The following is a 26,943-nucleotide window of genomic DNA, read 5'->3' as shown; positions in this document are numbered from 1 at the left end:
GTCTTTAATCCTTGTACCACCAATTGCCCCCATCCAATGATGGAAGGCAAACCCCTCGAAAGGGTCCCAATTTTTGACTACCTGGGTTTAACCTTGAATGATAAAATGGGGTGGGGCCCTCAATTGGCCAAGGCCAATTTAAGATTATCACAGGCAGCTGGGGGTATCCTAAAAGTGCAGAAGAATTGTACCCACAAAATAATAAGTGCCCCCCTCGAAATTTTTAGAGTCCAAGCCAGGGCATCATCCCTCTATGGGGCGGAACTCTGGGGACACATATCAGCAAGTGACCTATCCATAACAGAAAATAATTGTATAAGGCAACTACTGGATTTGACAAGAAGTACTCCTTTGGGCCCGCTCAGGTTGGACTTGAATATTCGTCCAATCGCAGATGCCATTGCTGCTCGGCCCCTACTTTATTGGAGGCAGCTGTGGAGCACTCCTGAGCTGGTGAATTATAAGGAGGAACTTAAAGTGGTTATGGCCTCACTAGGATCTGGTAGGATCCCTTGGCTATCATTTGTAAGACGATCACTCACATTGATTGGGCTCGAGGATCTCTGGTTAAATCCTGAGGTCTCTTGCCCAGCCATTTAAAAAAAAAACATGACATATGTTGTAAAAGATTTTAATTTAAGGAATTTCTTCCGCTCAGTAAAAACTTCAAGCTTAACTGACACCTTCTTGGATGTTAAATCCTTTTATAGTTTTGAGCCGGAGATTGATGTAATACAACCCACCTTGGCGAAGAAGCTTTACCTGCAATTCAGATATGGCACCTTGCCCTTCTATTCCAACATTGATAGGTGGACAGGGGGTCCGGCACGTCCTTGTCCAGGTTGTCGAACTGAGGAAGAAACCCCCGTACACGTTATCCTTTTCTGTTCAGCATATGTTAACATCAGGAGGAAATGGATAATTCAGCTGTGTAAAAATGTGGGTGTCAGGAAACATTTGGTTTTTTTCAGGATTTTAAAAACTGACACCAATGCAGTGATTGTGTCTGCAGTAGCCAAATATCTGTTTTCAATGTGGTCAATTCGAAGGAACTTGTTAACTAACATTGCTACACATCTGCACTAAGTCTATTGGATCAGGAGAGAACAAATAGCATTTTATCAGTATAATAATTATTGTTTTATTAATTTTAGGGCCCTAGACACTATTTAAATTTTATAGTTTTAAAGGATATGCTTAACAACTTAGCTATACAACTGTGATATATGCATGAGCTGTATTGATTGATGAACATATTGTATAGAATTGCTTTTTTATGTGCTTTTATCGTAAATTTAACTGCAGTAAAGCTTTAATGATGATGATGATGACATATATGGAAATGAAACAAATAATAATGGCTTTTAACTCTTTTTTGTATACACCAAACAATATTTATGATCTGAATATTAAAATAAAATGTTTATCACTCCTGTTTTACACACCTTTTCATTGTTAAAATAAAGAGCTACACCGGAGGCTTATTGAAGGTAGGAATCCCTAAGGACAAGAAGAACTACAGAGAGAGTGGACTTTGGGTGGGCCCACTTCAGCCATTGGCTTTCATGAATTGTTCGGATTTGGTGATTGGGCTGAAGTAGTCCTTTTATTTGACCACAGTCACACCATGACGTGTAGCTTGTAATTACTGTGTGTACGTGGACGTATTTCCTTTACTGACATGATGTCATTTTTATTGTTGCTTTGTGGCTGTTTTGTTTTGCAAGAGCTTCCTGTTTGTTTCGTGTCAGACTAGGACAACTAACTAATTATCATTGCATGTATATTTGTTTTTTATTGCTGTCATAATTAAAAAAAATGGGTTCAGATTGTTGTATGTTCCCAAAGTAAAGATGTGTGCACAAACAGGCTTCCTTACAGATGCACTTAAAACACTGACCCTTTGTGAAAATTATCTACTATACAATAGTATATTCTTTATGCCCTTTCATTCACCACTTGCAATTCAAACTTCATATCTGACTCTTTTTTTTATAACACTCTTCTTTGAGGGTGAGGCGTACCTCCTCTAATAAAGTCTGGTAAAAAAAGGGGCTTACTCTCAGCTTCCATATTGTTTTCACGATGGCGTTTTGTTTCAAGGACATCTAGGAACAACATACACAAAGTAGCCCAACTATTACCTAACAATCCACCTAACAAAAATCCCGGGCTGTTACCTTTGTCATTTCATGTTTCAAAAAGTGAGACCTATGCTTGTTTAATTATTCTTTCCAAGGTTTATTTAATTCGAGAGGTAAAGTGTTTAGATATGGACTCAATCAATTTGAAAACAGATTTGTAAGCATTTTAGGCTGAATAATTGTGGTAGTAACATTGATTACAAATCATTAGATTAATAGTTGCTTCAATAGATTCCGCTGGTTGATTAAAGTCACTCCTAATTTTGTATTTTTTTTTGTTTCTCATTGTTACACATTTATTTCTTCTTCCGGTTATTTGTCATGATAAAGAAATGAAGCAAAGCTCTCTTATAAAGTTGAAATGTGCAGTTATGACTTGCCCATTGTTAGACTTGACATCTTTTGGCATGTTTCCACCCAGTTTTTGCTTTCTGCCCTCCTGGTTTTGACCTGTTTTTGCTGGTATAATGTTTCGGCGCGCTTTCGCACTGCTGATCGGTAATAAAGCGCTGGTGCTCCTGTGGTAAATTGTGTTCTGATTGGATGTGTGACTTACTTGTCAGTCCCCAGTAAAGGGCACTGCGGGTGCCCAGGCTTGTGAGTCAACCGCTACTCGTGGGCCTGCAGCACCCGATTGTGCCACCCACGTACGTAGCCCGAAAAAGGTATAAGTGAATGAAGTTTGGTATGCCTGAACTCAGAGTCTAAAGACGCAGCCTTTAGCGAGGGTGCTCTTTTTATTCTAAGTTCATAGAGGCCACTTTTATAAAGTGGGTATTATTTTGCTCAGTGATCCCGTATGCCTCTGCTGGAATGTGGATTGCCTGTCTGGGGTTTGGAGGACAGAAGGTTGGGGGACCGGAGGGGCTTCAGATGGTCTGGATAGGTCAGGAAAGGGCTGATTAGAACTGGGCTGCGATGGGGGATGGGGGAGGAATTTCCTTGCACCTCAAAGGGCCTGGTCTGCCTCTGACAAAGCCGTCCCCACCACCTGCCAGGAATTCATGCCAGAGAAGGCCCAACTGGTTCTGGCCGGACACCGACACCCTCTGCCTGGCAGATCAAAGGATTTTTGTGTACAAATGCTAGGTCCCAGACCCCTGAATTTTAGAACTCACCTGGATCAAGAAGACTGCACAGGAGAAGTGCCGGAGAAACTGCTTAGAGGAACGACCGCTTTGCTGCGTGCTTTGCTGAGCTGACCTGCAGTGGCTGCTTCTGTCGTGGGCAGTGAAAGGCCTGGACTGGACTTTCAGCAACTGAATTGGTGAGACTCTCCAAGGGCTTGAGGTAGAGCTTGCCCCCTGTTTACGAAGTCTCAGGAACAGCAAAGACTTCAGGTTCTTCGACCCGCAGCACTGGGGACTGTGTGTTTTGTGCTGCAACCCGAAGAACGCCACTTGACGATGTCTACGACGACCCTGCCGAACCCTTGCCCTGAAGACACCACAGAGGGCACCGCACTGCAACCCTGGTCTCACCAAGGACGCCCGCTGATACTATCACCGAGCTGCTGCTCGCACCGCGACCTGTGGGCACCACACTCCGCTCCACCTTGCTTCACGCCGAAGCTTGGGCACCGCAGAGGGCACCGCCACCACGCCGCACCGTGACCCTGGTCTCACCAAGGACGCCTGCTGATGCCATCACTGAGCCGCTGCTCACCCCGCGACCTGTGGGCCCGCACTCTGCACCGCCTCGCTACACGACGATGCCTTGGCCTTCCTGATGCGGCCACCTTCCGTCGAAATCGGCGCCACTGCTTGCACCGTGGTTCGGGGGTACCGCTAGTAAGTTACATGACGCACCGCCCTCATCCCACACCGCAGCCTTGGCCCACTGACGTCGGTGTCATCGACTCCAGTTCGTCAGCTGAAAAACAGCTCACCAGCAACGACAACGCCGCTGCTTGTACCGTGACCTGCTAGCACTGTGACAAGCACCGCCTCCATCTCGCACCACGGCCCTGGTCTCACCGACTATGCCATCTGACGCTGCCACCGAGCCGCTGCTCGCACCGCGACCTGGGGGCAACGCACGCCGCACCGTTGCACTTCGCACCGCAGCACCCGACGCCTGTTGGTGCCTGCGCTCTTGATCCCATCAAAGAGGAGCTCGACCTGCGACGCAAGTGACTTCAAGGGCCCCATCGCCCTGCATCTCTGAAAGGTACTGTTTGCGGGTCTTCCCAACCCCGTAGTTGGCCGCGACCCCGCGGTCAGCCAGAACTGTTTTCGGATTTGTGTGCTCACGATGCCGTGGAAGCCCGGACAGAGCTATCCACCCAAGGAACTCTTTTTATTCAACGTAGTTTTTGAACTGCAAACTTTTAAGTATAGTATTGTGGAGTTTTTATCATTTTTGGTCTTGTTTTAATTATATAAAAATATTGGATATTTTTCTAAACTGGTGTGGTGTCCTTTTGTAGTGCGTATGCTGTATTACTGTTGGTTATGTGCAAATGTTTTACACACTGCCTCTAAGATAAGGCGGGCTGCTCGTGCCAAGCTACCAAGGTAGTGAGCAGGGGTTATTTTAGATGTGTAACTCCCTTATCCTGACTGGAGTGGTGGTTTCTGCCTCGCTTTGGCGCAAGTCTCAGCTAGCCAGAAATTCCATTTCTAACATTGGTTGGCAGCGATGAGGATCGGACTTGCGTTTGCACTTGACTTACAGTGATTGGTGTGCACTACTGCCATATCACAGACCATTATGTGCCACATACTAACCGTTTTCTTTTTGGCCGATTTTTGTGATCTTGCCACGTGAACTTTCTGCTTCATCATGCCGGAATCAATAGCATCATCCGTTGCATCCATGGACATTGCCTTTGAGGAGGATAGGTTGGAGCGCTACACTGTGAGAGAATTGAGCAAAAACCTAAAAGTCCAAGTCGGGGGCCTCACTAGGAAGGACGAGCTACAAAAGGTGCTGAGGGCCTGGGTAGCAGCCAGAGGCGCAAGTGGGCAATCTGAGGACCTTAGTGGAGAGGCGGGGGAGCCTAGTCTTAGGATGGATGTGCTTTTGTGAGGGGGAACCCTTCCGTCCAGGCAGCGGTGGCCTGTCCCCAGAGGAGCTGGAGGACAGGCAGGAAGCAAGGAGAGTCACCATGGAGCTAGAAAAATCTTAGATTGGCCATGGAGGAGAAGAGAATGGTTTTGGAACATGAAGTTAGGATGAAAGAGCAGGATCAAGAGACACGAACCAGCTTAGATGGTGGCAGCAACTCGTCAAGACAGACAGACCGAATTGTACACATCCCTAAGAATGTGGGCAGAGAGTTCAAGAAGGGGGATGACATACAGAGGTAGTTTCAGGGTTACGAGGCAGCGATACACATTAATGGAGTCCCTCAGGAGAATTGGGGGGCAAGATTGTGGTCTCTGTTCCCAGAGGAAGCCAGGGATACATTGACAGCTTTGGGTAAGGGGCCTAACCTCACCTATGCTGATATGAAGGAAGCCCTTCTCTCTAGCTATGGTCTCACTCCTGAGAAGTACCAGGATCAGTTTAGGTCCTGGAAGAAATCTGATGGCAACACGTGGCTGGAATGTGTGGATGGGTTTTGTCGATCGTTGGATGGCTGGGTGAAAGGCAGCAAGCAATGTGACAGATTTTAAGAGGCTCTACAATTTGATTGCGTGGGAGCACCTGTCCAGTCTATGTTTTGCAGATCTGTGCCAGCACCTAGTAGATAGTAAGCTAACTGACCCCAGGAAGCTTGCTATGGAGGCGGACCGCTGGATGAGTACCAGGGTCCACAAGAAAGCGTTCGGGGAGACTCAGTCAGAGGTGGGCAGGGTCCCCAGCCGAAGAGATTGGTGGGGACACGGGTAAACACAGGAGTTCTCGAAAGGGCCCCAAAATAACACCCAGGGTAAAGGTTCCCACCTCCCCGGAGATAAGAAGCAAGGGGCCTGCCGAGACCGGCCCCTGCAAGTGTTTTGCATGCGATCAGGTGGGGCATATGAAGGGTGGCCCCCACGTGTCCAAAGGGGACACAGCCCCCCACCAGTGGGCAGTCCAAAGTGTTGGCCAGTGTAGAGCTTGGGGAGGAGGAGGAGTCCCAGTAGGAGGGTGGGGACCCCGCAGAAATGACCCTCGTCTCACTAGGGGGCAGTGAGATGGTCCCTGGAGCCATTAACGGGAAAAGGGTAGAGACTCTCAGGGATACCGGAGCCAGTGTGACCTCAGTTCGGTGTCACCTGGTCCCTGAGATGCAGGTAGTCCCCAGGGCATTCCACCAGGTGATAGCTGTCGACAATTCAGCGCGCCAATGTCTGGTGGTGTAGGTTCCCTTCCAGTGGGGGGTCTCGGGTCCACTGAGGGTAGTTTTGAGCGCTGCCATGCATGTCGATTGTCTGCTCGGTAATGACCTGGAGCAGTCCTTATGCAAGGATGTTGAGCTCAGGTCCCACTTGGAGATGTTGGGGTTGCCAGCGTGGGCATGCGTGTCGACTCGGTCGATGGCGGCCCGAGAGGGTGATCAGAGGGACCCGGAGCCTGAGACAGTAGTCCAGGTCCCTGCCAAGAGAAAGGGCAAGGGGCGCGGGAAACTGGCCCCTGAGGTTCCCACGAACCGGGAGGAGGCAGACCTCGAGGGGGACACCCCGGTGCCTACAGGGGAGCAGGTAGCCGAACTGGGGGACATCTCTGAGCTGACCCAGTGGCAGCAAGAAGGGGGTCCCACCAGGGAGGAGTTCTGCCTGGAGCAGAAGGAGTGCCCTTCTCTGGAGGGTCTGCGGCGGCAGGCTGCAGCCCAGGCGACTGGTGATCAGTCCAGATCACATTGGATCTATTGGGAGAATGATCTCCTGTATAGCGAGCCTAAGGTCGCGGAACCTGGATCATCCTGTGTGCTGGTTGTACCCCAGCGCTTCTGGACCTTCCTACTGGGTCTGGCTCACGACGTGCCTTTGGCAGGACATTTGGGACAGGACAAGACCTTTGACCAGCTTGTCACCCACTTTTTCTGGCCTCAAATGCGAAGGCAGTCGGGTGCGCATTGTCAGTCTTGCCAAACTTGCCAGGCAAGTGGCAAGAGTGGGAGGAAGGTCAAAGCGCCTCTCCAACTGTTTCCCCGTGGTGGGGACACCCTTTGAAAGAGTAGGGATGGACATTGTGGGGCCACTGGATCCCAAGACAGCCATAGGCAACAAGTACATCCTGCTCTTGGTGGACCATGCCACCCGGTACCCAGAGACAATCCCTCTCAGGGCAACAATGGTGCCAGTGGTGGGCCGGGCATTAATGGGGATCTTTTCCCATGTGGGGCTCCCAAGAGAGGTGGTTTCCGACAGGGGGACTAACTTCATATCGAAGTATATGACATCCCTGTGGAATGAGTGTGGTGTTACATACAAGTTCACCACTCCTTTCCCCCAAGGTAACGGTCTGGTAGAAAGGTTCAACCAGACCTTAAAGGGCATGATCAAGGGTCTCACTGAGCCTATGAGGCATAAGTGGAACGTCCTCTTACCATGCCTGCTCTTTGCGTACTGAGAGGTAACCCAGTAGTCTCTTGGGTTCAGCCCCTTCGAGCTTCTGTACGGTCACCCCGTGCGAGGACCGCTCAGCTTGGTGAAGGAGGGCTGGGAGGCCGCTCCCAAGAAGACACCCCAGGATGTGGTCAGCTACATGCTGGCCTTCCGCAACCAAATGGCCCGCTTCAGGAAACTGGCTCAGGCGAACCTAGAGGCCAGCCAGGAAAAGATGAGGAAGTGGTATGACCAGAATGCCGCTCTGGTAGAGTTTCAATCTGGACAGGAAGTGTGGGTTATGGCACCTGTGGAACCTTGTGCCTTGCAGGACAAGTGGACTGGGCCCTTTGAGGTGGTGGGGCGCAAAAGTGAGGTCACCTACCTGGTGGATTTGCAGGCTCCCCGGGACCCATTACGGGTCCTCCAAGTGAACCGCCTCAAACCCCACTTCGATAGGTCCGAAGTGAGCATGCTCTTTGCGGCGGACGACGGGGAGGAAGCGGAGAGGGAGCCTCTCCCAGACCTCCTGTCCGCCCAAGCGGGGGATGGATCAGTGGAGGGTGTGACCCTCTCCCCGGCCCTGACCACGGAGGAACAGAGCGAGTGTCGCCAGTTATTGGAGCAGTTTGCACCGCTGTTCTCCTTAACCCCAGGGGTTACTCACTGGTGTACCCACGACGTGGATACTGGCGACAACCCCCCGGTGAAACATGAGATTTACCGGTTGGCTGACCGAGTCAAGGCCAGCATCAAAAAGGAGGTCTCCAAGATTTTAGTGTTAGGGGTGGTTGAGCCATCCAGCAGCCCCTGGGCCAGCCCCGTGGTCTTGGTCCCGAAGCAACGGCGCCCAATGCCGCCCCGGAACTGCAGTTCTGTGTGGACTATCGGGGGCTCAATGCCATCTCGCGGAGTGACGCACACCCCATCCCCCGAGCCGATGAGCTCATCGACTGGTTGGGAGTATCCAGGTTCCTGAGTATGTTCGATTTAATGTCTGGGTACTGGCAGATCGCCCTAACCGAGGGGGCCAAAGAAAGATCCGCATTCTCGACCCCGGACGGGCATTACCAGTTCCGTGTGATGCCCTTCGGCTTGAAGAATGCCCCTGCCACGTTTCAGAGGTTGGTCAACCAGGTGTTGGCCGGGCTGGAGGAATTCAGCGCCGCCTACCTGGATGACATCGCGGTGTTCAGCTCCAGTTGGGGCAAACATCTGCAACACCTCAGGGAAGTGATGAGGGCGCTGCAGATGGCAGGCCTCATGATTAAGGTCAGTAAGTACCAGATCGGGCAGGGGTCGGTGGTGTACTTGGGACACCAGGTAGGGAGCGGCCAGGTGGCGCCCCTACAGCCCAAGATTGACATCATTCTGGCTTGGGTGCCCCCAAGACCCAGACAGAGGTGAGGGCCTTCTTAGGACTCACCGGACACTACCAGAGGTTTAGTAAGGGATATGGCACCATCGTGGCGCACTTAACTGAGCTGACTTCCAAGAAGCAGTCGAAAAAGGTGATCTGGACTGAGCCCTGCCAGAGGGCTTTTGATACCCTGAAGGCCGCCCTGTGCACGGCCCCCGTGCTCAAGCCCCCAACTTCTCCATAGAATTTGTTGTGCAGACCGACGCGTCAGAGCATGGAGTGGGAGCGGTGATCTCACAACTGAACGAAGAGGGCCTGGACCAGCCGGTAGTCTTCCTTAGCAGGAGGCTACTCCCCAGGGAGCAAAGATGGAGTGCCATAGAAAGGGAAGCTTTCGCTGTGGTCTGGGCACTGAAGAAGCTGAGGCCCTACCTATTTGGGACTCACTTCCGGGTTCAGACCGACCACAGACCCCTCAGGTGGTTAATGCAGATGAGGGGGGAGAATCCAAAACTGCTGTGGTGGTCCATCTCCCTACAGGGAATGGACTTCACGGTGGATCACTGTCCGGGGACTGAACACGCCAACGCAGATGGCCTGTCCCGGTTCTTCCGCCTTAGTGAGGAGAACTCCCAGGAGTGTGGGTAGTTCCCCCTACTTTCAGCTGGACGGGACGTGTGTTAGACTTGACATCTTTTGGTGTGTTTCCCCCAAGTTTTTGCTTTCTGTCCTCCAGGTTTTGACCTGTTTTTGCTGGTATCATGTTTCTGCGTGCTTTTTGCACTGCTGATTGGTGGTAAAGCGTTGGTGCTCCTGTGGTAAATTGTGTTCTGATTGGATGTGTGACCTACTTGTCAGTCCCCAGTAAAGGGCACTGCGGGTGCCGGGGCTTGTGAGTCAACCGCTACTCGTGGGCCTGCAGCACAGATTGTGCCACCCACGTACGTAGCCCGAAAAAGGTATGAAGTTTGGTATGCCTGAACTCAGCGTCTAAAGACGCAACCTTTAGCGAGGGTGCCCTTTTTATTCTGAGTTCTATTCCCGTGTGCCTCTGCTGGAATGTGGATTGCCTGTCTGGGTTTTGGAGGACAGAAGGCTGGGGGGCGGAGGGGCTCCAGATGGTCTGGATAGGTCAGGAAAGGGCTAATTAGAACTGGGCTGAGATGGGGGATGGAGGAGGAATTTCCTTGCACCTCAAAGGGCCTGGTCTGCCTCTGACAAAGCTGTCTCCACCTCCTGCCAGGAATTCACGCCAGAGAAGGCCCAACTGATTCTGGCCAGACACCGACACCCTCTGCCTGGCAGATCAATGGATTTTTGTATACAAATGCTGGGTCCCAGACCCCTGAATTTTAGAAATCACCTGGATCAAGAAGACTGCACAGGAGAAGCGCCGGAGAAACTGCTAAGAGGAACGACCGCTTTGCTGCATGCTTTGCTGGGCTGACCTGCAGTGGCTGCTTCTGTCGTGGGCAGTGAAAGGCCTGGACTGGACTTTCGGCAACCGAATTGGTGAGACTCTCCAAGGGCTTGAGGTAGAGCTTGTCCCCTGTTCACGAAGTCTCGGGAACAGCAAAGACTTCAGGTTCTTCAACCCGCAGCACTGGGGACTGTGTGTTTTGTGCTGCAACCCGAAGAACTCCACTTGACAACGTCTACGATGACTCTGCTGAACCCGTGCCCTGAAGGCACTGCAGAGGGCACCGCCTCAACGTCGCACCGCAACTCTGGTCTCACCGAGGACCCCTGCTGACGCCATCACCGAGCCGCTGCTCGCACCGTGACCTGTGGGCACCGCACTCTGCACCGCCTTGCTTCATGCCGAAGCTTGGGCACCGCAGAGGGCACCGTCGCCATGCCGCACCGTGACCCTGGTCTCACCGAGGATGCCTGCTGACACCATCACCGAGCCGCTGCTCGCACCACGACCTCTTGGCCCACACTCTTCACCGCCTCGCTACACGACGACGACGTGGCCTTCCTGACACCGCCATCTCCCGCCAAGATCAGCGCCACTGCTTGCACAGTGGTTCAGGGGCACTGCTCGTAAGTTGCACGACGCACCACCCTCATCCCACACCGCAGCCTTGGCCCACCGACGCCAGTGTCATCGACTCCAGTTCGTCAGCCGACGACAGTGCTCCAGCAACGACAACGCCGCTGATTGCAACGTGACCTGCTAGCACTGTGACCAGCACCACCTCCATCTTGCACCGTGACCCTGGTCTCACCGACTACGCCATCTGATGCTGCCAGTGAGCCGCTGCTCGCACCACGACCTGGGGGCACCGCACGCCGCACCACTGCACTTCGCACCGCAGCACCCGACGCCTGTTGGTGCCAGTGCTCCTGATCCCATCAGAGAGGAGCTCGACCTGCAATGCGAGTGACTTCAAGGGCCCCATCGCCCTGCATCTCTGAAAGGTACTGTTTGTGGGTCTTCCCGACCCGGTAGTTGGCTGCGAGCCCGTGGTCAGCCACAACTGTTTTCGGATTTGTGTGCTCACGAGGCCGTGGAAGCCTGGACGGAGCTATCCACCTAAGGAACTCTTTTTAATCAACGTAGTTTTTGAACTGTGAACTTTTAAGTATAGTATTGTGGAGTTTTTATCGTTTTGGTCTTGTTTTAATTATATAAAAATATTGGATATTTTTTTTAACTGGTGTTGTGTCCTTTTGTAGTGCGTACGCTATATTACTGTTGGTTCTGTGCAAATGCTTTACACACTGCCTCTAAGATAAGCCGGGCTGCTCGTGCCAAGCTACCAAGGGGGTGAGCAGGGGATATTTTAGATGTGTAACTCCCTTATCCTGACTGGAGTGGTGGGTTCTGCCTCGCTTTGGCGCAAGTCTCAGCTAGCCAGAAATCCCATTTTTAACACCCATTCAGGGATCTGGCCTTGGCTTTTCTAGCTAGAGATTCACAGGAAGTGTATTGACTTTGTTTTTATACAGCTGTGCACTAAGAATTCTCTAATAGGCAAATATGTTTTATATCTGATGATCTATATTATAAGGCTGACAGTGACAAGTGGTGAACATTTCCTCGATGTTGATTTTTTAAGTAATGGAAACTACAAGATTCTTTTTAAATTGTCAGAAATACATTTGATGGAGTGCTGGGGCAAAATGAATACATCACTGTGAGACACCATTCAGGAAGCTACCAGGCAGACGGAGTCTGCTGGGCCTCAACTGTAGTGTCCTGTCTTTTGCCACTGTTGTCTTGGGGCTATCCTACTTTGGGTCTGCAACCTGGGCCAAGTCCCACCATTTCCATACTTCAATCTCAGAGTAGTCATTGCCAGCAATTAAAGGCTCCTCAGAGACGTAATGTAGGGGGCACGAACTTAGAACTCAACAACCAACAAACAAACATAAAATCTTCAAAGTCCACACCAGTGCTTATCTTTTTTATAAAGGAAAATACTTTTTAATCTCACAGCAGTACTAAATACTACAATACAATCCAGCATACAGGGAAGTGATCCTGGTGATGATTCATCATTGTGGCACTACACTGCTTTTTCCCACCAGGGTGACCTTTGGCAAGCGTATCCTCCCAGAAATAATAGAAAAAGCATGAATCAGTCTCAGGTGCAGATTCTGGTACACCACGTCTAAAGTGCTCAATCAGTTCATGCTTATTGCATTGTGGTGGAATAAGTAGGAATTTAGTCTCTGAGTCTCTTGTGCTTGACTACCACAGAACTGTCATCTCTGTCGTTCACCCACAGGTGAAAGCTCAAGGTAGTTGGAGGCAGTCCTTAGAAACTACAACACACAGATGCTGGGCTTTTACCGTGTCTCTTCTAATGCTGTAGTGAACTCCAGCATTGACCAAAAGCCCTGGTGCTTCAAAGCAATTGTAAGTGGTGCTACTGCAGGCCCGTCTAGTCAGTGAGATGGTTGCACTCCCGCTTGTTATGTTATGTCAAAAATGGATTTGTAGAGCGCGCAGCTACTCAGCAGAGTGTCCCGGCGCTGAGACAGAAAGATACAGATGCCAGAAGGGGAACATCGGTCCCGCTTGGCAGCTGGCTAATGCTGAAGACGGTAGGGGCTCAAACCATGCCAATAAGATAACCAGAGAAATTGCAGCCCTGACATGCTGTTACATTCAAAAACTTCAGTTACAGCCCTGATCAGGCTCACGCAATCACCAGAGTAGTTGCAGGCCCAACCAGGCAGACATGATCGCCAAGGTAATTGCAGCCCCAACTGGGCCAACACGATCATTAAGGAAGGTGCAGCCCTGACCAGACTGTTCACTTAAGCAGTTTGAGGTTCCCACCAATAAGCTTCTGAGAAGCCTGGGATCATTCTGCAGTGCGAGTAACTCCTGGCTTTACTCTCAGGCAGTCCCTTCCATCTGGAAGTCCCTCTGTCAGGGACAACTGGGCTTCTCCTCCTCGGCAGTCTCTTCTCTTGCAGGACCAGGCAGTCCTCTTCCCTAACTCAGTAAGGAGGCAGACTTCTAGGCAGAAGGCAGACACTCAGTTCCTTCAGCAGAAGGGGCAAAATTCAGGAGATGTTTCTCATCTCTGGGAGACTGGCTGTCAGGCATACACTAGCACCTGTCAAGCAACACTGCCATCCTGGATCAATAAGGACTAGGAACTGAAGCAAAGTGAGGTGGTTTGAGACACACTTTAATAGACATTTTCTAAACAGGAGATGTGAATCACTGCCTCAGCCTTCAGAACCGGTTTGGGGTGGTTCTCTTTTCAAGTGTCCTTCTAAGGCTAGTCTCCAGACACAGCCTTTGAGTAGAGTGATGCTTCTCACAGCAGGAAGCAATGGGGCTGTCTCCAAACTTGAGCACCCACAACAAGGGCACAATGAAGTGTGATGTTTAGCACCTGACTGACATTAGTGTCTTTGAAGCAGTAAACAGTGATAGGAACCAGGATAAAATAAATGTCAGGGTAGCAGATACACACTCAGTCAGGCACTTGCGGAAGGGGAACACTCCGGCATACCTTTCAGGACACAGTGTCATCACAACTGTGCATTAACTTCACCTCAGTACATTTAGACTTAATATTTATGATGCATTTGGCCACGCTGAACTTTCAGCCAAGTGCAGCATATGGACAGGGCACATAAATATGTGAAAAAGCAGCCCGCTTACACTTTAGTAGGCCGAAATAAAACTTTAATTCTGATTTCAACTAAGCATTTTTAATAAAAGATTACATTCTTCAATAATATATTCCTCCTGGAAGCGAAGAATGCATATTTGTATATATAGATACTCTTCTGTTCTATTAAATCATCCACTTATGTGGCCTCTTTTTTTCCTTATTCTCCTTAGTATTATCATATTGAATGATACCTGGGTTTAGAGGATGAAGAAAAGAAACCTAATAGCTTTCACAAATATAAAGTACTTGGATGTTTTTCTTGACTTACAGTGACATTGTCGTCTACCCTCGGTCAATAGATTCTTAACACTGTTAAACAAAAAGTGCCTATGTCCATTCACAGCTTCTGTAACAGAAGACGTTTCAAAAAGACTGCACGAGACACGCATTTTCCAAGAGTTGCCCGCACCACGCAGCAGCAGCTCTACATCTGAATGCTCCAAGAGAGCGAGCGCTCCATTAATGTCCCAGTGAGTCTCGTTAGCGGTTTTTCAGTCTCTGAAAAAAGACTTGAACTAGACTTGTGCGGCCGCTCGTTCTCTATTCTCTGCCACACACCTGCCAGATGATCTGTTGGTGCACACGGATGAATAATTTACCACCAGGAGATGATAATGCTAACCCGCGAGGACAGGTAGCAGCTTTGAAAGTGGGTGATGTGCTGGCGACGACGGCGCCGGCTTCTGACCTTTGCTCACAGCCTCTTCGTGCTGTGTTTGCTATAAACAGCCACAGTCCCAATGTTTCAAGTAGTCACTCTCCACAGGCACCATATACTCAGACAAAAGTCACAGAAAACGTGTTTAACTTCACTCTTTACATAGCTACATTTCTTTTCTTTTCTTTATTTTTATTTTTTTTATTTTCAAGGAGAACTATCAACGTTATGAAAATGGCGCTCGGTGTTCTTTGTTTCAATCTTTTCACGCATGCACAGTATGTTGTGCACATTAGTTTAACCAATTACAATGTTTATAAAATAAACAGTTTGTGTGCGTTGGTTCGGCAGGCAAATGACGCGGCAGCGCACGTCACGTTTAACAGGCAGTGCGATCAAGGCGATTGGAAGCTGCGTTTGACTGAGACGATGTATGCGACAGGCAGATTCTGAGAAAATCAACATTATGTTGTCTATGCTTCTGTGAAGTGGCCGCCTCATATAAAGGCCACTGCAGATATGTGGGGTATAACCTATACGTTGGTATAACGTCAGCACAGAGCTCGTCCTCCTGGATTTGCCTGCGGTGGAATCATGAGGAATAAATAGCGCTTGGTAACCCTTTTACGCCACATTTCACCACCAGCCGTTTGCTGGTGCCAAGGGGGCACAGATTTACCCTGCTGAGGTCATGTTTTAAGGTGTCCTCGATGTGCCAAAACCACAATACGTATTCTTGCTTTACTGAAAAGCTTAAAATTCGGGCGAGCATTAAATATCTGGATAATTTCAGATCTTGTGTGTCTTGGCATTCTACGGGTGTAATGTATTTTATGTGCCCGGACACTCTATGCCACGTCAAGGAATGCAGCTCATTATGCATGTCTTGTGTTGTATTCACTAGTGCTGGGGGTTATATTCACTAGTGCTGAGGGAATGGGAAAAAACCTTCTGCAACTCACCTACAATATGACCAAGTGTTTTATTATTCAAAGACAGTTGTCCAGCATCCCAAACACATGCTGCCAATTTACTTATTCCACACCCCAACCTCAAATGAAGACAGAGGATGGAAGTCTGACATGTGTAGCAGGTAAGAGGCACACGGACATCAGTAGCGTACATGTGTCTTCTAACTTCACATCACTGCTGCCTCCTCCACCTCCTCCACAAAGTCCGTGTTCCCTGCCCACCTCCTTCCTTTTCAAGTTTATTCTGCATGTCCTGCCTCGTAAAGCCATCTGTGCTAAAATCCGACAAATCTCTCTCTCAATTTTAAAATCCACTAACAATTTGATGTCACCCAAATAATTTCGTGCACAGTGCGACCTGTAAACATATCTGGTCCTACTTCAACAGGTCTGGAACAACCACCTCGATTTTCCAGTGTGTGTTTGTAAACTCCTAAGTGGGGTATTCTGCTGCTGAGATTGTGACTAACATCTGTGTACTCTGGTTGATCCCATATCATGAAAAAATTGCATTATCTGTGATAGAGCGTCACATTATTCTGAAATTTGTAGGGGTGCATCATATTCACCGTCAGTCAGCACCCGCATATTAATTGGTGTAGGTTAAGTGTGCCATAGAAATGCATTACTAGAATCATTTAACATAGAGGTGATTAGAAATGTAACCATGCTTTTCATAAAGTGTAATGCTGCAGATCATTGTGAATGTGTTTTAGTCAACGCACAATATTTGATTTTCACGTAATGCAATGTGTTAGTTAAACGTGCGCCATGTTAAAGTTGCACGTGCAAGTTTGCTTATTCACGTATAAAGTGTGATGAAACTAATGCTTAGAGTGTGATTTAGGAGTGTTTAACAGTGTAAAGGCCTGATCGCATATACGTTTAAAGAGAAAGGCCTGTTCATTTTCTTATGTTAGCTAAACGTTGTAGGCCGAAAATGATTTCCCTTGGTGAAGGCTTTGGGTTACAGGATGATGGAAAATCTTAGAGAAAAGAAAAGTTTTTCATTCCCATTTTTCTGTTGCAGGTGGAAGGACATTTAGCTCGTTAGTGAGAATAGGTCTTTGTTTTAGGAGTTAGGATGGTACGAGAAGCCAACAGAGGAGTACATTGGAATGTGCGGATGATACTTTCAGCGGAGAAGGTGCCTGGGACCCAAGGTCAAGCTAACCGTTGTTGGATGGAATACAAGTTTCACTGGAAAAGTACTGGAAGAAGACCTGGCTGAAGAGGTGTGCCGAAGGGCGTGTTCTACGTTTTTGGGATTTTGTATTAGGGACAGTGCCCATGGGTTGAGCAGTTGAGGTTTAGATGGGGAGCTAGAAGGAGCATCTTAGAACGAGCTCTGACTAAGTGAATGTACTTCTAAGGAAGTCTTCACTTCTGACACCCTTTTATTCTCTTGCCTGTGAGGGAAATTCTAAGTAGGGATGTCACCTTAGAGATAGAGTAGGGAAAGATTAACTGATTTTCCTTTAGGCTAATGATTCCTAATGTAGACATTGGACTGACCATTGCATTTCTTATGCTTCTAGAGCTTGTTATTCTTTTTGTTCTGAGTCGTATGAGACTCTTGCGTAGACTTGCATTTGTTTGTGCCCATTTATCTTCTACACCTTGTGCTAAGGTGTCTGTATGTGCAGTTATTTTTGGTTGTAATAAAATCCTATAAATATTAGATTCGGAGTCAGTGGTCCTTCCTAAATGAGATTTGATTCTGGCGATTATGTACTAAGAATTGAGTTTCCTCCCCTCTACACTATTTAGCAGATAAAAAGATCCTGGTGACCTGAGAGGATTCTTGGAGAGAATCAGGTAAGCAAGAATCCGGTCCTATCATCTGTTTATTGCATTCTGTTAAAATGAGTCACCGTTTGTATAAACCACTCTGGAATTATTCCGCAAGTCTTTCCCTTTTCAGTGGATTTATTGGCCATTCTTTTTTGGGATCTGGGTGCCAAGTCACTGCGCACCATTCAGTCCAAGTGGAGTGGCAGCCAGCACCGATTGTGGATGGGGGGAAAATCAGGGGGTGTAAGAAAAAATAGAAAAAAATGTACCTGCTTGCCGTGTCTCTCCTCCACGTCCTTCGTCATCTCTCCCAGTCAGAACAGGAAGGAAGAACCAGGCTACCCATAGCTGCAATGCGGCATTGTGATTGGTCTGAGCACCATGGTTCGGCACTCAGACAGGCAGTGGGAGCCTGGGCATGTTCTCCACCAAGGATGTAATGCAGCCTGGGTGGCGAACATGCAAATTGCACATGAATGTTTGTCCGGCCATAGACGGAAGGCCAAACATTCATGCGCACTACTCAGCTCCGCCCGCAAAGTTGTCGCAGCAGGAGAACTTAAAATGATAATAGCATCGAGTTATTATAATTTTATGTTTCCTTTATTTCACTGCTGCGTCACAGTGGAGCGATGCTCCTCTGCCTGAGTGGAGGGGCCCCCACTTTCCAAATGTATGCATATGTGCTGAAGTACGTTGCCGATTTCCTCCAGCCTCCAAAAGCCGCTAACACGGGACTACATCCCCCAGAGTGTCCAGCGCCGGGAGGCGCCAACGTGCTTGTTTTCGTGCTAGGAGGCGCTTATGTGTGGGATTGGGCTCCAGAAGCTCGGGAGCCGATGTTGATGATTTCCTCCAGCCTCCACTAGCCACCAACAGGGGACTACATCCCTCAGAGTGTCCAGCGCCGGGAGGTGGCAACATGCTTGTTTTCGCGCCAGGAGGCGCTTAAGTGTGGGCTTGGACTCCCACAGCACGGGACGCATGCGGGCGTGCACGGGTCAGAGGCCGGAAGAGGCTGAGCTGGGCAACCCTATTTACGTCCCCGCATCGGTCAGCAATATGGGTAAGCGTAAACAACCCTGTAGCCACGATCTAGGGAAAGCAAAGGAAAAACTCCCTAGGAACTCATCTTCTATTACTTCATACTTAACCTCTGCTGTTGGGGCGTTAACCTAAGAGATTCAAAACACAGAGGAACAGTTGGAGCGAAGAACTGAGACTCTGGGACAGAGTGTTTCCCTCACTAGACCCACACCCACACAGTTTGTACCCCCAGACGACCCCGTAGGTAGCTGTGGTACACAGGGAGTTACACAGGAGGGTCTTTGTTGTTTGGGATTGACGACTGGGGAAGAGGTAGGAGGCTTGTTGGCTCCCTCACAGAAGGAATTGTCCATCCCCCTCCCACCGCCAAATAAAAAACTGGAAAGGAGAGCCATTAAATCTATCACGGCAAAAACTGGTACTATTACAGGCCATGATAAAGCTGTGCAACGCAGTCTGGATCCTCTATAAAACAAGCTTTGGAGGACATATGGAACACTCATTTGGAACAATCTCTTTTATCTGCTTTTAAAGATATCTCTGACCTTTGTAAATCATTGATAAATGGGGTAATGGGGAAGTTAGAGCGCCTAGAGAGCCAAATCTTGGATACAAATAGCAAAAGTAGACCGAACGAGAGCTGTGACACAGGGGCCCCACCATTTCAGAAAGCCACTAAAAGGGAGGGGGGGATCGTCATTAGAGGCGGTCCCTCACAGACTAGTCAGAGTAAAGTAGTTGGGGCAACTTCTATCCAGAATATGGGGAGTAGTGTTGGGGGTAAGCAATGGGATTATATCCCAGTTGTAAATAAACATCCCAGGGACTTGGGCGAGTTCTCTGGGAATAGGAGGGACTACACAAGACCAAGTAGTTGTAGACTTAACTTGCTCACCAGAGGCCACCCCCCTAGTATAAGTGCTTAAAGAGAATGGAGTGGAATCCACTGAGGAGCTCTTACGCACGACTAAGTTTTGGTGTAAACAACACTCAAATGAGGGGGCGCCGGCTTCAGCCCATATAAGAGGAGTTGGCTGGGTAGGCCAGAGGGCTAAAGAAGTGGAAGCTGACTGTATTGTCATCATTTTTTTTTCAGGGAGGCTTTAATGCAGGTCCAGGGAGGATAAGGGCATTACCATTGGGCTTTTTCTATCTGCCTTTAGAGGGTAGTCAGTTTCCCCAAAGGAGTCCGTGGGGGAATTCCTTGTTAATAAAAAGGAAGGCAGAGGAACCGCTAGGGTCAAATCCCAGGATGATTCGGGTCCCTGGGGAGGAGGTTATGGAGAGCGGTTTAGTGTGTTCTAATAGGTTTCTTCCATTATGTCTATTAGATGAAAATGATTGACTGAAGCCCCCGTATTAGTGGGAAGGGAGGGGGGAGAAGGGGCCCCCGGACTGATGGACGATGTGAATCTGACCTGTAAGATTTTAAGTTGGAACATAGCAGGTCTTAGAACGAAAAGCGCGGATCATAGGTGGCTCAATTTTCTTAAAACCCATGACATAGTGGGTTTACAAGAGACATGGGATAGAGAAGATCATTTCTGGCTGGATGGATACAAGTCGTACTTTGAGCCAGCATGGCCCTCGGCCTAGGGTAGAGCTAAGGGGGGCCTTATACCCTTAATATCATTAAAGCTGTCAGGAACGCATTGTACTGTGGACACAGGCTCCAGTAATTGTTTAGCTGTAGAAATTAATACTGTTAACTCAATGAAATTGTTAATTGTAAATTTCTATAATTCAGACGAGATTAGGTTTTCTAACGATCACTTATGCACTTTAAAATGTTTTTTAGAGGATTATAGATTGAAGCAAACCACTTCTTATTCTGTTATTATTTTGGGAGATTTTAATGTTCATTTATGTATTGAGGATTGTCATGTGGTAGACTATCTTGGTCAAGAGTACTCCTCAAATTGTCGTTTTGAGTATACTTTGCAAGGAGAAGGCCTTGAGGATCTCCTGGCCGCAGCTGATCTAATGCCAGCCCAATACTGTGGAGGGAAGGATCCCTACCTTTAAGACAAGAGGGCAGGATTCTATAATTGATTATATATTCATCTCCCCAGTATTGCTTTCTCAAGTGATTTATTACAGTGCCCAATGGTCCTACTATATTGATCATAATCCTGTTATACTTGAGCTAAGTGAGGCAATTGGTCTTAAAGGGAATCAGAGACAACCTCCCTCCCACATATGTGTAAAGACCACAGATCAGGGACGTAGGCTAAAGTGGTCTAAAGTAATTCCAGAGCTTTTCCTTCAGGACCTAATGCATAATGTTGAAAAGGGTTTTAACATTTGTCTTAACCCTGCAAATGAGGGGGCTGGGGTTCTACTGGCATATGAAGAGATTTATGCACAGGTAGCATCTGGCCTGACGTTACCCAATAGAAGTTATACGGATTTGGGTGAGAAATGGTTTGAGAACGATTGCTCGGAAGCATACCAAAAGCTTATTTATGCCTTGAAGCAGGTGCCAAGAGACCGCCTCCGTATAACTCAACTGAGGCAGTCCTATAAATGTGCGATGAATCGCAGGAAAAACGAAATTAAAGATAAAGCTTGGAATGACCAGCTATCGGTTGAGGTTCTGAGGGACAGTGCTAGATTTTGGGCTATAGTTAATAAAACTTTTTTTACATGACTTAATAATATGCCTTTACAATGTAATATCATTGAGGATCTGTGGTATTGTCATTTTAATACTATTGGCTCACAAGTTATTCTTGATTGGGATCGGTGCAATACTCAATTGGTTTTTATAGAAAATGAAGTGGAGAAGGCTATCATCCAAATTACCAGTATTAAGTCACCCGGCCCAGACTATGTTCCGGCTGATCTGTATAAACAAACTCTGCACCTCTGGGCTAAAATTATAACTAAACTCTTGAATGTGGCTAGTAAGCATGGTTTTCCGCCTTCCTGGTCTCTCTCTACCATTATTCCAGTTTTTAAAAAGGGGCAGAGAGGTGACCCAGGTTGTTATAGACCCATTTCGCTGATTGACTCAGTGGTCAAAGTTTTAGGCACAGTAATTTTAAGTAAACTTTCGGAATGGTTAGATGATACTGGAGTTTTAACAGATTGTCAATATGGTTTTAGAAAAGACAGAAGCACTTTAGATCAATGTTTAAACTTGCTCCTTTTGGCTGAGAAATATACAGTGGCGAAACAAGGTACGTTGCAGCTGGCCTTTATGGATCTATCCACGGCTTTTGATCTAGTAAACAGATCAAAGCTATGGGCAATAGGGATGGGGATGGACCGTTGCCTAGTTTATTTTTTAGCAGATCTTCATAGGGACCTTTATGCCAGGGTCAGGGACAGTCAAGATGGCAAATGCACTAAGCACTTTCAAATAGATAGAGGGGTTCGCCAGGGCTGTATTCTAGCTCCCTTGCTTTTTACCCTCTGTATAAATAACCTAAATACCCACCTTAGTACTGCCAGTCTAGACATCCCACGTGTAGGTGACAGGGTTATCCCTGCACTCCTATACGCTGACGATGCGGTCCTGCTGGCCCGCGCAGCGGTTGGTCTGCAGAGACTCCTGGATTCTTTTGGGTCCTTTATACACTCTTTGGACCTTGTTGTCACTAAAACCAAATTGAACACGATGATAATGGGGCAGAAGCCTAAAAAGTATAAACCATTTTATTGTGAAGCGGTTGAGCTGTCAAGGGTTTCCTCCTTCTCCTATCTGGGAGTCTTATTCGATGAGAGGGGCTTGTGGGCTCCCCAGATAAAGGACAAAAAGCATGCAATGTCAAGGTCCATAGCTGCCATCCAAGGTTTTGCATCCCGACTTGGATCGAAGCCCCTCGAAGCCTTGCTCAATATTTATAGTTCTAAAAGTATTGCTATAGCAAGGTACTGGTCTGCGATATGGGAATATAAATCCGCAGCAGGGTTGCAGATTGTTGAAAATAAATTTATGAGATACCTTCTGGCGGTTCCCCAATCTACCACTACCTATGTTATACATCAAGAGTTGGGTAGTGGCTTCGTGGAGGACATGACTGGGGTGGGTCCTGTGGTATGCTGGTTAACGATTTGGCTTAACCCAGAATTGGCACTGAACAGAGAAATCGCCAGGGACTGTCTTGCTTAGGATAAAGTAAGTAAATCCAATGGTTACAATATGTTAAGTCAACGCTAGACAAACTGGAATTACCTGAACTTTTTACCATCCCAGAAAATATAGTGAAGGAGGACCTGGCATGGGTTAAAGCACAATTTTTAAATGTGTTGTCTGTAGAGAGATAGGTGTTGGAAATTATGAAATTTACGGTGAAAGCGTATTTTCTGTTAAAAACTGTTCCACAGATTGAACCATATTTGATAATTGTTACAAAACCTTTTTACTGCTTTCTCTTAACTAGATTTCACCTCAATCTCATTCATTGTTTTTTGGCAGATGTTCAGGGTTGGAGTAGGGTAAATGATTTAGGTCCCTGCACATGTGACAACTTTTCAATCTAGGATACCATGCACTTTACAATGTTTTGTGATCATTTTAGCTCCATGCAGAGAAAGGTTTTTTAAGTCCTATTTTCAAGGGAGTTGTTTTATGCAAGTTAGACCGCCCTTTTTGTACTTGCAGATGTTAAATAACCCCAGGGAGATTTTTAACGTTGCTAACTTTCTGGTAGCGGCTGTTAGACATAGGAAAAAAGGGTGCTAGATATTTGAGATTTTGGCTTGATTTTATATATTGATATAATTCCCATTCTATGTAATGCTTTTATATTTGTGAATAAGTCACAGAGGAAAAGGTCTTATTGATGTATTTGTTGCTTGACCTATGAATTATGAGCGTTCCGCCCTACCTGTATTTTTTTGTTTTTTTCTGTTAATGGCATATTTTATCCATCCCAAAATGTATTTAGATAATTTTAATTGTATTGTTTGTATGAATATTGTTGTTTGTTGTGTACTTTTATGGCTTTTATTAGCCGAATAAAGTGTTTTTGACTGACTGACTGACGTTGCTTCTGTTGAGTAAATTAGCCAACATAATTTTGCATGCCATTTCCTTACTTGTTTTATTTAGCGCCACTTGTAAGAAATTACGGCACTGGTATTACTAGGAAAGAATGGGTCAGGAAGACACACAAAGCTTCATTTTTCATTTTATGTGCCACTACCCAAATAGCACTTAAATTGATGTGTATCATTTTGCAGCGTATACTTGTGTAAACATGCTGCAGTGATCCTTTTATATGCAGCCTTCACCACCGGGAAAAGATATGTTGCCAGTGGAGCCCAGAGGAGGCAGGCAGCAAGCAGAATGACTTCTATTCTCCATCGCTATGTCACTCTGCAAATCTAGCAGGTCTCTTTTCTCACTGTCCTTTATAAATTCTACTTGTGCTATGCTAATTAACCCCTCCCTGAACACACCCATTTTGTTCTCTTAATCCTGTCCAGTGCCATACCCTGCATGTTATGGTGCTTGATACCTCGTGCCCATGGTGACGTTTCTTACATTAAATGTTTTTGCATTAAAATGACATTAACGCATAGTCTTGCTAACCCTATTTGTAGTGAGAAATTATGTGTACACTAGAGTGACTATAGCTAATGTAGGCCTACATTAAAATATTTCTAAAGATTGTTACCATCTTTGCTTTGTGACAGTGAAAATGTTATTTCTAGTCTAGCTGGAGTTCTACTTATAGAACACAATGCCTTTTACTTCATTCCCATGTGAAGAAATGTTTTCTTTACTTTATGATTATTGTGGAGTGTTTGAAAGAATTGCACATTCAGGAGACTCTTGCAGTGCGTTGACTAGCCTATGTATCTTATCTTGTTACAAAAAGTGTAAGTTTGAAGGACACAGAAAGAAGCCTGTATTGTGAGAAAACTTACAAGCATATATTTATATCATTTCGCTTTAACCTGATTGGACAGTCTTATGAGAACAGTGCGTTGGTGTGTAAAATGTTAGAGTTTATGTGCCTTTAGTTCAAAATCGCGAAATTTGAGCAGAGTAGATTTTTAAAGTGGTCTCCAAGAGAGAGAACATATGCATTTTCATTATAACTTGCTGTTAACCTCACGTTGAACTTCTATACATTTTTAACTTTTAAGAAACCTTCATGGTTTGATACTTTAATAATCTGTTTCTTGTGGCACCTAAAGTGCTTCACATATTATTTTTTTCTTTTGTTGACCACACTCAGCTGTGGAGCACCAAAGTCATTAGGGGATTAACATCGCTACTCATCGAGAGAAGCACATTAGAGTCCCTGAATGTGAATCACTGCAAGGTGGTCTTTGGATGTGTGCTAGCCAATTTACCTGGTTTTAGTAGGCTCTTAGGGGCATATTAACAATGCGGCGATAACAAATTATCGCCGCTTTTGCGGCCGTTTTCGGCCAAAAAGCGGCGACAATTTTATCGCCTTATCAGCAAAGACACGCTATCGCGTGTTTTGCTGATTCTGCTCCCGTTTCCAGCACGCCTAACCTTGCATCGCTAATGAGATGCAAAGTAGGCGTGTCTGTGGAAACAACATGGGTAAATATCACGAAGGCAGCTTCGCGATATTTACAATGCGGGGAAGCGATTATTTAAATCGCGCTAAGTATGCCTTAACGCAGGAATTTAACGTCTGTTAAATTCCTGACTAAGGCATACTTAACATGGGGGGTGGATTGTGTGGCTAAGACCACAGGCCCCTATTATCAAGGGTATCGCCGTTTTCCATGGAACATCGCTGGAAAACCAGCGATGTTCCATGGAAAACATCGCTATTGCTAGGATAATTATCACCATTGCGCTGAGCGTTGTTAATACAGCGCTAGCATGGCGATAATTATCTGCGATAGCCGGCGTTAAACATTTGAACGCTAAGAGCGGCCAGCGATAATTATCGCTGGCCGTTGATGATATGCCCCTTAGAGAGGCCACATTTCAGATGGGCTGTTTAGTTTTATTCTTGATAATCTAGATTGGGCCAGGCACATAGTCAGGCAATTTCTTTTGGATTTACAGTACCTGACCAGTGAGTATCCTGTGGTTCCACGGTCAAACGCTTGTCCCCGCCATTTTGCCTCTTCTATCTCCTCCCCATTGTGGTGTTCCCCAATCATTGATCCCTATCTCAACTCTCAGCATCATCATGCTCACACCCTCCCCACCTCAGTCCATGGTTGCGTTCTCTCCTACCTCTATTACAGAGTTCAGACAACAGTTTAGCACCAGCCTTTCTCAGGACCTATGGTGGATTCTGACAAAGGGTGGAGTGTGTCTGTGACTGTTTGGGTGTAGTTTCCAAAATCGATGCCTGTGTCGCATGTGTCACAGAAACTTGAACTGTTGTTGCCTGAAATGTGAGAAAAGGGAGCTTGCACTACCATTCAATGCTGCACTTGTGCTGTGTGTGTGAGGTAAGGTAAGAGGGTACACATGAGAACACTTAGGAACTATATCTGAGAGGCATTAACAAATTATCCCTGTAAATAACAGTAATCAATGCAGTGAATGCAGAGGAGGCTGTTGTGCAAAAATGAAACCCTATTTTATTGAATAATATGTACAGTTGCTTTAAATATTACTGAGTATGTTATTCAACAATCAATATAAAAAACAATGGTAGAATAAATCAACAAAAATGCGAACTGAGAGTTCAGATGACGCAATGAGCTATGATATATGACAAAATATATTCACAATTATAGAGATAAGGAAACCTGTAATAAATATAGTTGTATGTTTATTCACAATACATCTGATAGGGTCTTCATGAGGACATGAAAGAAGAAACGGAGTTGTACAGGGACATCATTCTAAAAGGAAAGATCACACAAACAACAAGTAATGCAAATTAAATTGTGGGTTGCAATATGATTACACTAGAGCAATCAGAAGAGTCTGTGAGGAGGACATGCCAGGGAAACAATCCAGTAGTAAAAGAGCAATCACTCCAATTGTGTGAATGACAACCTGTATTGCTATTTATGTGGTACTTGTCCTGTGTGAGAGGGAAGCTTGCATTGTTGCCTCCCAAACTTTACTCATTCTGTGGCCCGAGAGATCAGGAAAACGATTTCACTAAGCAAAAACCAAAATGTCAGGACTGAGAGTTTCAATGAACCCTGAGGTAAACCCCATACATTTCTCTGGCACGTGGTGCTGAAGTGAACTTGATTTTCACCAGAGACCTCACCGTAGAACAAGCATTGGCAAAGCCAAGGATTCTCTCCTTTGCCAATATGTTTCTGCCATGTTGTACACCAGCATGCCTGCTGTTCAGAGTGGTGTAGAGTTGAGTGTCGTGTATTGGAGTGGAGTGTCAGGGTGTGGCTTGGAGTGTTGTGGACTGTCGTGG

This window comes from Triturus cristatus, chromosome 4_1 (assembly GCF_964204655.1).
Source record: "Triturus cristatus chromosome 4_1, aTriCri1.1, whole genome shotgun sequence".
Lineage (NCBI taxonomy): Eukaryota > Metazoa > Chordata > Amphibia > Caudata > Salamandridae > Triturus > Triturus cristatus.
The sequence above is the reverse complement of the archived record's forward strand: the minus strand, read 5'-3'. Positions refer to the sequence as shown.